The sequence below is a fragment of the Aulonocara sp. 'chitande type north' Nkhata Bay genome, linkage group LG23 (assembly GCF_057382095.1).
Source record: "Aulonocara sp. 'chitande type north' Nkhata Bay isolate Kocher_YH1m ecotype deep benthic linkage group LG23, A_spYH_male_GT1.1, whole genome shotgun sequence".
Classification (NCBI taxonomy): Eukaryota; Metazoa; Chordata; class Actinopteri; order Cichliformes; family Cichlidae; genus Aulonocara; species Aulonocara sp. 'chitande type north' Nkhata Bay.
Window position 1 is genome coordinate 47,108,965 of NC_141365.1, and position 12,184 is coordinate 47,121,148.

General features: G+C 41.4%; 1 protein-coding gene across 1 annotated transcript in view; it reads left to right on the plus strand.

Moving 5' to 3' along the window:
• LOC147302822 (ribonuclease inhibitor-like) overlaps nt 1-12,184 on the plus strand; it is a gene marked incomplete at its 5' end in the record, with an annotated part of 440,111 nt that overhangs the window by 103,195 nt on the left and 324,732 nt on the right. The window lies entirely within an intron of this gene.

A 12,184-nucleotide genomic window follows, 5' to 3' on the forward strand; every position in this document is an offset into this window, starting at 1 on the left:
AGTAGCATCCAATCAATGCTTACAGTGCAAAGAAACTGGCCTACAGTCTGACAGCTGCATTAATGTCTACACAATCTAAGAGTTTGAAAGATGGACACACGTGAGATGATCATAAATCCACAACAGAATCCTTTCTGTCCTAACATACTGATGAGAAAATAACTGAAGCACTCGTGTCAAGAACAACAACAACAAAGGGAAACATGCCTAACTTGGATTTCAGTGATTGTGAAAACAAACATATGCAAATGAATTTCCTCTGTGCGCTTTGCCTGATTCAGGAAATCACTATCAATCAAGTTGAGTGTGAGTCAGTGAGTATGTTCTGTTCACATAGACTGTTACCTCAGGGGCTAACTTACCAGATGAAATGAACCTTTATGGAACGGAAACCCAGAATTTGTTTCAAGTCACATTTTAGCTTAACCTGCATGGTGGAAAGTGCCTGTACCAGAGACATGATTGTTGCTGCTTAGGTTAAAATATCTAGTATATGTCAATAATGTAACAAAAAAGAAGAAGAAAATCTGTGGCGGTGTAAAAGTCCCACTAAATGCGTCTCTCGGTGTACATCTAAACTATATAACGATTAACCGCCAACTGTGAGTTCAATTTAAATTTTCCTTTACAAATGTGTGTTTGTTTAGGAAGGAAAAAAATGTGTGCGCACAGTGTTCGGCAATATAGACTCAAAGGCAGCACCAAGACTGGCACGAGACTATTTCCACTGCACTGAGGGTGGGAACTCCAGGCCTCGGGGCCGCTGTCCTGCAGGGTTTAGATGTGTCCTTGATCCAACACAGCTGATTTAAATGGCTCATTTTGAACGTTGACATATACATCAAGGAATGGACCAGCCACTGCACTGATGTTAAACCAGTTCAGAAGTTCATTTATCATCATGAACCACCAATTTATGAGCAGACAAACCAAAGTACACTCCAAGATTCAGTTGCTTGTAGAAGCACGTTTAGCAGCAACAGCTCAAAGTCATTGTTTTCTGTATGACTATCAGTCTCTCACATCATTGGGGAGTCATTTAGGCTCACTCTTCTTTATAATGTTGCTTCACTTCATTGAGGTTTGCACAAATTTGTTTATGCAAAACTCACGACCACACTACTTCTATTAAGCTGAGCTTTAAACTTTCTAAAATATAAAACCTGCTAGACACCGGTGTTGTGCCAAAAAGTGATTGTCTGCCAAAAACTGATTTCTGGTATTTGCCAAAAAGTGATTGCTCGTATTTAAACTGCTATAAGAAACTTGTTGGGCTATAATATGTGAAACATATGTCAAATGCTTCCCTCATGGATGACATAAAGTCATCTTGAGCCACAAACAACATTCGTGTAACAAGGTAGAAGCCGCGATCAGTTTTTGGCAGCGACTTTTATATAACCTTTATTTATTTAGTTAAAAAAAAATCTCATTAACATTAAACATGTCTTTTGTAAGAGTAAGTTGGCCAAGAGGACAGCAGCAATGGCAGCAAATATTACAATAGTTCAGTAAAAATATTTTAAGTGAGGATAAAGGAGCGGATTGGTTATAATGTAAGTACAGGGTGGGCCATTTATATGGATACACCGTAATAACATGGGAATGGTTGGTGATATTAAAGTCCTGTTTGTGGCACATTAGTATATGTGAGGGGCAAACTCCTCAAGATGGGTGGTGACCATGGTGGCCATTTAGAAGTCGGCCATCTTGGATACAACTTTTGTTTTTTCAATAGGAAGAGGGCCATGTGACACATCAAACTTATTGGTAATGTCACAAGAAAAACAATGGTGTGCTTGGTTTCAACGTAAACCTCCAGCAGAACCAGGCTCAGGGAGGGGTGGGGCCATCTGCTGACCGGTTGGGGTGAGAGAAGGAAGACAGGATGAAGACATGCTGTGGAAGCGAGACAGAGATTAATAACAGATATGATTCAATGCAGAGAGGTCTGTTAATACATAGTGAGTGAACCAACCAACCACAGCATCTGTGGTGAGAGAGTCATCAAGGAGTTCAGGCACTCCATCAAGCTCACAGGCACAGACTCAGGTGAGATTCTAGAGTTGCAGGGCTTCCTCCAGAGCAGCTGTTAGAAACACAGCTGCATCTTCTTTCTCTCACACACAGAAAAGAGTGAGACAGAGTGAGGCATCAGGGAGTTTAATTACCAGCTTTAAGACAAATGAATGAGAGTGCTGAATGATAGCACTCATGAGTGGTGCAGCATGCTTTAATTACTACCCACTAGTGAATGTGTCAGCAGCTGAAACTGTATTAATGGTGATTTAAAGAAACGAGTCCCAGTGTGTAGACCAGGCAAGCTGCTTCACTTGTAACACACTGGCAGAAACCCCAAGTCAGTTAGGATGACTACCTGAACATTTGAATGTTTCCACTGGTCACTGAGGTGGTACGTTACAGGGATCCAGTCTGTTCATTTACAGGACTCTACTAGAGCTGCTTTGCATGACTCACAGTTGAAATAATGCTTCTTTGTCTGATGCAGGGCCTTGGTTCACCCCATCAGTCGTGCAGGGGGTCGTCTGCTCTGCAAAAGTGCACTTTAATGTAAACTGTGCAGCAGTGCTGCAAACTAATCCAGACGAAATAAAAGCACAATGTCAGGAGCTACTGCAGTTCAGCATCAAACGTAGGCCAAATCAATCATTAATATGATTTTCATGATCATCTTGTTTGTCTTAATGTTCTTATGATTCAAAGAAACATCCAGCAGCTGTGAGATCGGCTGTACTGATTTAAAATGAAGTGTGTACGGCCCCAAAGCCTCTGAATGAGCTGCAGATGTGTTTCAAACTCCTGTAACAGAAGCAAACATGTCTGCATACCGGCTAACTTTGTCCACACACTGTTTCTGCTCTGCAGGTTTCACAGATGAAGATGCAAATAGTGGAGGATACGGGGATGGAGGAGATTGGGTTGGACTTTCATTAATATTTTGTCTGTTAGTTTGGGCTGTTTGTTGTTCCTGCTGCTTCCGCTGTCGTCATAATTACCTGCAAGGAACTAAAGCCATTATAGCAGCATCCTCCTGAAAACAACATCTGCTCTGCTTTTCCACAAGAATGAAGATGCAGAGGTCTGGCTTTAGGATCTGAGCTCAGATAACATCTGGAGTTTAAAGCATCATTTTAATCTTCTTCTGCACAAAATGGCTCAGTCGAGTGCTGCCAACTCCAAGAGGTTTTCGGAGGATCGGGTGATGGAGATCTATAAAGTAGGAGTAACATTATATAGCTACTATGTCAAAATTCTATAGTATGGTATATGATATGGCACAGCCCTGCTGTAAAGATCAAATGTGTGACAGTGAAAGGTGCTACAAAGAAGTCGGGAGAGAAATGCTGCAGAAAAGTCTCTTTAGCAAACAACGAGCAAACATAAAGCCCGTCCATTTCACATTTAAGGCAGGTAGTATGTTTGTTTTTCTAATGTTGACAAACTGACCCTCCATCCATCCACTTCTGCTGATCCTTTTCAGGGTCGCGGGGGCGCTGGAGCCTAACCCAGCTGTCTTAGAGCGAGACAGACTGAAGACCTGTCCAGTCCGCTGTCCCTACTAAGTGCATGTCCTTGAAACAGTGGAATAAAAACTAAAGCAATGACAAATAATGATCCTCATCATCAACATTACTACCGAAATGTGAACTAGCAAGTACAGCCTGAGCTCATAGAAACAACATCTTTGTAATCTGTAACAGTTTTGGATTTTTGGACATGTTAAACAACTTTTAAAGGGTTTTTCACAAAGATGCTGAACATTAAATGCAGGATGCCACAGACATCCATTTTAGCCAACAATCTGCCATCTTCACCTCCAGTGTTCAAATAAAACGGAGACGTTGTGACATCAGCAGGAGACAGAGATCAGCTAGAGACACGCAGACAGTTTAAGCAGGCTGCTGTTCAAGTGGAGGCTGGTATGAATCCTGCTTCTGTTTATGTTTCCTGTTGAACAAAAACTTGACCAGAAACTGACATACCAACTTTCAGACTAGCAGATCCATCCTCCTTCCCTCCATCCTCTGTGTGTCCTTCTGTCTGACCTGCAGCTGAGAAACAGGTGTGAGGTGTCAGCTGTCAGGTAGGTGATGAGTGAAGAACAGAACAGAATCCATTTCCTCTTCAAACTGCTGTCAGACATGAGCTGTGTCCCAATTCGTCGGCTGCATCCTTCGGAGGACCCGGCCTTTGCGGTCTACGTGGGCCGGGATGGTGGGGACAGAGAGGCTGTAACTACATCTGCTGGTGTCACTGTGACCTCAGAGCAGTTTACATGAAACATGAAACGAATTACAACTTTTGCGATATTGACCAGCTCATGATGCAGAGTGTAGACTGTATCTGTGATAATGAAAATGATTTAAGGACTGGTTTATGACACGTCTATAAAAAATATAAAGTCTGTACAAATGTGAAACTACAAAGTTAAAAGCAGCTGGAACGACAGCTGTTCAAAGCTGAACACTTACATCAGCCAGAAGACAGAGTGAGTCCTCCATCTCTCTGAAGGAGGCCATCGTGGTGAGCACAGATGCAGCAGCAGTGTGGATGTGTCCACTCTCACAGTGTCTCTCTTTCAAGTTTGTCCTCACATTCTCAAAAAAAGAACATGTCTATGCAGATGCCCAGAGCCTAACAACACACCCGCTATAAAAACTTTTGCACCACCAGATTTTCATATACTTACATTTGAAAGTGTTCGTCTCCTGCATTAACTCCCACTTCGATCACTATCATTATCAGAAAAATATCTCCTGTATGGCCCGCAATGAATCCTGGGATATGTTGGGCCACAAAGGACACACCTGACCCATCCTTCAAATTCAGGGAAATGAAGGACGCATTTGGAAGACTTCAAATTTGAACAGCCTTCGTCGCGTCCATGTGATACAATTTCCTACAAATGTGGCATTCGAAGCATCCTCTCCCTGAATTTGGAAACACCCAATGTGATGATAGAGAGCAGGAAGAACCAGTCTCAACAAGAGACACACACACCTGATTTCCTGTAACTGCAGAGGGGAGGAGCCACCCGAGCAGGTGGGAACAGGAAGAGAAACAGCTGAGCCTCCGTCAGAGCAGCAGGAGGACGGTGGAGCTGAGGCAGGGTGAGTGTTAACACCACATTGTTGTAGTTTTGCTGTCAGAGTCTCTGAGTGTGTTTGTTTGTGTGACTGTAGAGAGAAGAAGAGTCACAGTGAGCTCTGTAGCTGTGATTGGCTCAATAATCACCTTCAATGGACTGAACGCAGAGAACGAGCCGAGGAACCTGACAAACCTGTTTGTGTGTGTGTCTGTGTGTGTGTGTGTACCTGTTTAGACATGTTTGTGAGGACAAAGAGTTGGTATGCTACTATGTGGGCTAATAGAGTCCCACAAAATGGCCGTCCTCACGAGTTTGAGGATATTTTTGAGGCTTTTTGGTGTCCTCACTAAAATCTGAAAACAAGTGTCTGTGTGTGTGTCTGTGTGTGTATGTGTCATAAAGAGAGTCGAGTTCACGGTCGCACACTTTCTATCTCAGAGGCTGTATCCCAATTCTTCGGAGCCCCTCTGATGACATGGTCCAAAAAATAAATCAATTGTGGCCACAAAATACTACTTCGTGCGCACGAAATGCTAATTTGTGGGCACGAAACACTTGACCAATAACCGTAATCCTTCCCAGGCCCTTGCAGTTGGTTGACAATAAAATCTATCCCGGCGTCCAGGTCCTGTAAAGCAACTGGGCTCTCAGTATCCTGTTTAAATGTCTCTCCGTAATAATGGTTCCTTGCATTGCAGGCTTTTCAAAATGCATTGTAGCTCATTCCCAGCCTAAAATAAAACTCACTCATACCGTCTCTGTCCACGGTGTATAGGTTTAGCCTACTCTCATGCTTGTGTCTCTACGCAGCTGTCCAGGAATTGTATCAATATGATGTTGCCACAAATGCGTAATTCGTTGCCACGTTATACCCATTTCGTGCTCTCGAAAATAGTATTTCGAGGGTATTTTGTGGCCACAATTTATTTATTTTTGGACCATGTCATCAGAGGGGCTCCGTACAATTCAGGTACTATTATTATACTATTAGTGTTAATTGTACTTTCTGCAGTGTTTAAATGATTACATATACACACAGTTACTGTCCCTCCACACATACGACTTGGTTCTCCTTCTATGCCCCAGCTTTGTTTACTTTTTCCCACCGAGGCTTCTAGACTTCTGATTGGCCAGCATTTCTGCACGGTTAGGAATATATCTCCACCTGTTGCTTTGGCATGTTCCTAGCAGTGTTTTCCTTCATTTCTGCCTTTACGTGTGGACGGGATTATTTTTGAAAACAAAAACGGAAAATCTCCGTTCTCAAAAATACCCGTGTACGTGTGGACGTAGCCTCAGTCTATGTATTTACTGCTTTGTGGTGAAGGTCCGTGTCTCATGTCAGTGTGTTTAGTTTGCGTTTCCTCTGTCTCATCTTGTCAATCACTCTCAGCTGTGTCCTGGGACAGGGATAAAGGGCAAAAAACCAAAAACCAACTAAATAAGCAGACAAAAAAAAAAAAAAAAATATATATATATATATATATATATACACACACACACATACATCAATCACCTGGATCACCTGTTGAGAAAGAAAAAAGAAAACAAGCAGAAGAAAACGAGAGCAATACAATAAACAACATCACAATGATATATAGTAATATAACAGTAAATACTAAATATTAAACATTATTGTGCAGCACATAAGATCAACAGAACACAGTGTGCTTTGAGGTACACTCTAAGAACTAAAACTGATAATTACTTAAATATTTTGGTGCAACACACTGACATTTTAGACCTTCTTCAGAATACTGTACATACTATGGGCATCATGGTGCTGATCCAGAATCCTTACATTATTATTTATTACTAGAGCTACAATAATAAAGCAATGAGGAGGGGGAAGTAATAAATATGAAATAATGTATTTATGATGATTCCATTTGTTTCACTATCCACTCTGTGCAGGGCAAAGCTTATTACATGTATAGAGATACAATCATTTTACTGCTGTAAAATCCAAATTTTGTCTTATTTAAAATATAAATCTAATATAATCTGCATCTTAATGTATGTTCTTTAAAATACAGCGTGTTTTTAATATATTATAATTATAATAATGCATAATTATGTGGACATGTATATTAGATCGTTTTTTAGTGAAATATAATCCCCCCAGAAGGGCAGGAAATGCTCTGTAACTTACTTTAAAACTAAATATGTTCACTAAAACGGTGACAGAGCTACAGACCCATGACAGCCTTACACAGGTAGCCAGCAGCTGTGACCAGCACTACATGTGCAGTTAATAAAAGGACAGGTAATGTTTGTCACGCTGTTGCACACACAGCACGCTCGTTTGTTTCAGTTCGTCAAATTGCCACAAGACAACTTACCAACGTGTACGTAATAAGCTAATACTCCTGGGTGCTACACACTACAGTGTACGCTGTACACCTACTTACTGGGTTTGTCGCATCAGTCTGTGTCTCTGAGTTAACTTGTGTTTCTCTTACAGCTCCGGACCGCAAAAAATGCGCGTGCTCTTTGTGAGCTCGTTCCCGGCTCGTAACCAGCGCGTTCTGCCGTCGAGGGCGATCATTGGTTAAATGTGATCATGTGACTGATGCAAGCCAGATCCTTTTATTTAGCAAAACTGTGATTAATAGTTAAATATTATTGTTGAAGGGCACAGACAGGACTCCGCACGCACGCACACATTAAAAAAAAATAATACTTTTTTTTTTTTAAAAAGTTGCCTCAACAAAAGGGCACCTTGGGCACCCATCAGGAAAGGGGCGGGTGCTCAAGCCCCTCTAGCCCCCCCCCCCCCTCTGCACGTGCCTGTCGCAGAGAATGGGGGTGTGAGAAGACTCCAAAACCTCCCTCCGCCCGCTCATTGTAGTGTTGATGCATGTGTGTTCTAAGGTGCATTTCCCCAGCTTTGGAAAATTCAGAGGCACAGATGAAGCTGGGGTACACAAAAACTGTAAAGCCAGGTGGAAAAGGTTCAGATAAGATGTCTTCCTGTTCCCCCAGTACGTTAAAGGATCCTCTGATCTTGGAATGTTTCTCTCCGACACTCTCCACAATACTAAGGGGTTGGCAGTCCGTTATAATAAAACTCAGGACTGCATGGTCCAGAACAGACTTCCTAGGTGCTTGATTTCAAAATAATAAAACGCATGTTAATTAAAAAATGATGATAAAGCAGTTCAGTGTCAATATAGGCCGACCTGTGTTCATTCTCGGTGTGTTTGTCTCCTCATTTTCATGTTTGGTTCTGTAATGCCTGAACACTGAGGAGGTGCTTTTGATTGTGTAACAAAGCTCAGCAGAATAGAAAATAAATAATTTACACTGCAAGTCACATTGCTGTTTTTCCTATTCTGATAGATTACACTGAAACAAAGACAGACAAACTATTCCCTTATTTGCAGTTAAAAGATCAAAATGATCCCACACAGCAGAAACATTTTTTTTTTCTTTCAAGCTCAATTTTGTTATGGAGAGATGTTTTTTTTTTTTTTTTTTTTTATCTTTGCGAGAGTAATTTTGGTTTTTTGGGGGTTTTTTGGTGGCGACTCATCCCATTGACAGATGCAGATGCGGTACCTTTTAAACACAGTTTAGCGCGTTGGTAATGAGCGATACAGCAGCTGTATCGATCACGTGACTTTTTCTTAAAGCGACACACGCACCGATACAGGTTTCGCTCTGTGAGCTTGATACAAGCGTCGGTGCATCAGTGTTGCTGGACCCATCACTACTATATAGTGATGTGTTGTGGTGCTTTGCTCCCACCCCTTGTGTTCCGTGTTTTCGTCTTGCCTTCGTGTAATTCTTCATATTCGTGTACTGTTAGTTTTCCCAGTTTAGGTTTTTGCTTAGTTTCCATGCTCACCTTCGCCATTTCTGTTTGTATCACCATGTGATGAATAAACTCACTTGCATCTGAGCTGCCTGCATAAAGGGTCCTTTGATAATTTACACACGGCTCGCAAACCGTGACAAAAACACTGGAAAAATTGGGCTGTTCTAAAACGTTTGACGGGTAGTGTATATATTTAGTTTATATATTTTCTTTATTTATAATAGTTTGTTTTATATTGTAGCAAAGTGTTACTTGGATACTTCTCTATGTGCTTCTTCATGTGCAATTTTGTTGCATTCTGAGCCTAAGAAATTTATTGTGATGAACTGCTGTTAGAATCAAGTTAAATTCTGATAAATCAGACAATTACCTCTCCAGCTGTTGTTACAGTCTTTGTTTATCGGGTCCTTACAGGGTAAAAGATGACGACACCTAAAGAAATCCTTCTGGGGACTTTGAAGGATTTGGGACGTGATGACTTTGAAGAATTTAAGTGGCATCTGAAGAACGGGTCTGTAGAAGGTTTACCAGCAATCCCAGTGAGTAAACTGGAGAATGCAGAGAGGACGGACATAGTGGATCTGATGTTTGATACCTACTCTATCAACACTTTTGAAGTTGCTAAAAATCTTTTGGGGAGGATAAACAAGAATGATCTGTTGGAGAATTTAAATAAAACCATCCCAGAACCCACAGGTAAGTCAGGGAATGACTAAACAAAAAATACATAAACAATAAAAACATTAGTTAACATTACACAGGTGCCATTAAAATCTATATAAATAATAAATCCAAAACACTTGCCAACACTTTCAGGAGTGAGAGACTGCAGAAAGCCAACAGTTTGTGTTTTATGCATCTGCACAAATAACCTCCTGTGTACACATGAATATCTGCTCTTTGGGTTGGTTTGATTAAAATGGGACCAGCAGCAGGTTTTCTGCCCATTTTACAGATTTATATTGTCAGATTGGTTTTAGAGCTGTTTTATCAACATAAATGAGGCGACAACAACAGTTTGGGACACGTCACAAATATGATCAAAGTGCTTTCTCTTAAATCTATTTACCAGTTGAAGGTAAAGTTAAAAAAATGGCTGCCATTTCTTTCTGCTGTTTGGAGACCCAAACAAAAAAATGCCCACACAGTAAATGCTTTTTATTATGGTTGATAAACAGGACACTAAGGTGATTGGTCAAAGGTTGGAGGAAAGCCACAGTTCTCCTTATTTGACTGAAATCCACCATTTCAGCTCATGTTTTTTCTTCTGCAGCTTTCTTGGAGATTCCACTTCAGCCTTCTGCTGGCAACGCTCCCGTTACCAAGCTTCCCTTAGGCAGCATCATTAGAAGACATAGCATACATTTACACTGCTATGCAGATGATACCCAGCTCCATCTGTCCATGAAGTCAGATAACACACACCAATTAGTTAAACTGCAGGAACGTCTTAAAGACATAAAGACCTGGATGGCCGCTAACTTTCTGCTTCTTAATTCAGATCAAACTGAGGTTATTGTACTCGGCCCTGAAAATCTTAGAAATATGGTATCTAAGCAGATTCTTACTCTGGATGGCATTACCTTGGCCTCCAGTAACGCTGTGAGGAACCTTGGAGTCATTTTTGACCAGGACATGTCCTTCAACGCACATATTAAACAAATATGCAAGACTGCTTTCTTCCATTTGTGCAACATCTCTAAATTTAGAAATATCCCGTCTCAGAGAGACTCTGAAAAACTAGTTCATGCATTTATTACTTCCAGGCTGGACGACTGTAATTCATTATTATCAGGATGTCCAAAAAACTCGCTGAAAAGCCTTCAGCTAATCCAAAATGCTGCAGCAAGAGTCCTGACAGGGACTAGAAAGAGAGAGCAGATTTCTCCTGTTTTGGCTTCCCTTCATTGGCTTCCTGTTAAATCCAGAATTCAAAATCCTGCTCCTCACATACAAGGTCTTAAATAATCAGGCCCCATCTTATCTTAATGACCTTGTAGTACCATATCCCCCTATTAGAGCACTTCGCTCTCGCTCTGCAGGCCTACTTGTTGTTCACAGAGTATTTAAAAGTAGAATGGGAGGCAGAGCCTTCAGTTTTCAGGACCCAAAAAGATATTTGTTTTTTTTTTCTGTTGTATTATTGTAGGTTCTTTATCTTACAATATAAAGCACATTGGGGTGACTGTTGTTGTTATTTGGAGGAATTAAAAAAAAACTTTTATACTTGAAATTCTTTCATTTATTCTACATATTTATTCATCACTGGCTCCATAGTGTTGTTTATGTAATATGTGAAATGTTGCTAGTATTGATTTGGTGCTGTATAAATAAACATAATTAAATCGAATGTGTCTCTATAAAACCTGCCCTCAGTTATAACCCAAGTGTCAGGGCTCAATGGCTCATGAAAAGGAATGGAGTCAAGCACAGAACCAAAAAACGGAGGCTGAGTGACTTTTAACAGAAATGTATTTTACTAGATTTCTTGACGGAGAAAGCTGAATCACGGCTAAATTCAACAGCAAGCGAGGTATTATGAGAAGTGCAGAGCTGAGGCCAGAACATAAGCTGAGGCAGGTCAAAGGAACAACAGGGGCAGAATCGGGCGAATAGAAACTATCCAGGATCACTGGAACAAAGGAGATAATAATCAGAGTGGTCCACAGTGTAGTGAATGAGTCCAAGATTTAAAAACTAAGAGGTGTTACGTGGCTTCAGGTGGAGATCAGCTGGAGGAGGAGATGAATTAAATCTGGGTACAGAGTGAGATGTGGGTGCACAGGGAGGCAGGCAGGTGAGGATGGCAGTTTGCAAGAGTGAGTTTTCCCAGCAGTGGCAGGGCAGAATCCTGAGGCGTGACTTATGGCGAGAGTTGGAAGATGTATCCAGGTGCCGACTAGGGAACAGGAAAAGAGGGTTACGCGAAACAAGCTGAGGAGCACAAGACAAAATGTGAGGCAGAGAACTGACTGTGGTAAGCACACAATCTGGAGAAGGTTCATTGTGAGTGCTGCTCATAGATACTGCCGGAGTAATTGGCAACAGGTGAGGAGCACGGAGGAGTGAGGAGGGCTCCACCCAGGCGAGGAAAGCTGATGCTGTGGAAAGTTACTCAGACTCACCCGGATCATGACACCAAGAGTCCAGTGAACTGAACACATAACCACAGTAACCAGAATGCAGTTTTCTCATTTGTGTCATTTGCTGTTTATTCATGCAGAGATTCTCACTGAGTGTCAGCTCAAACTCAA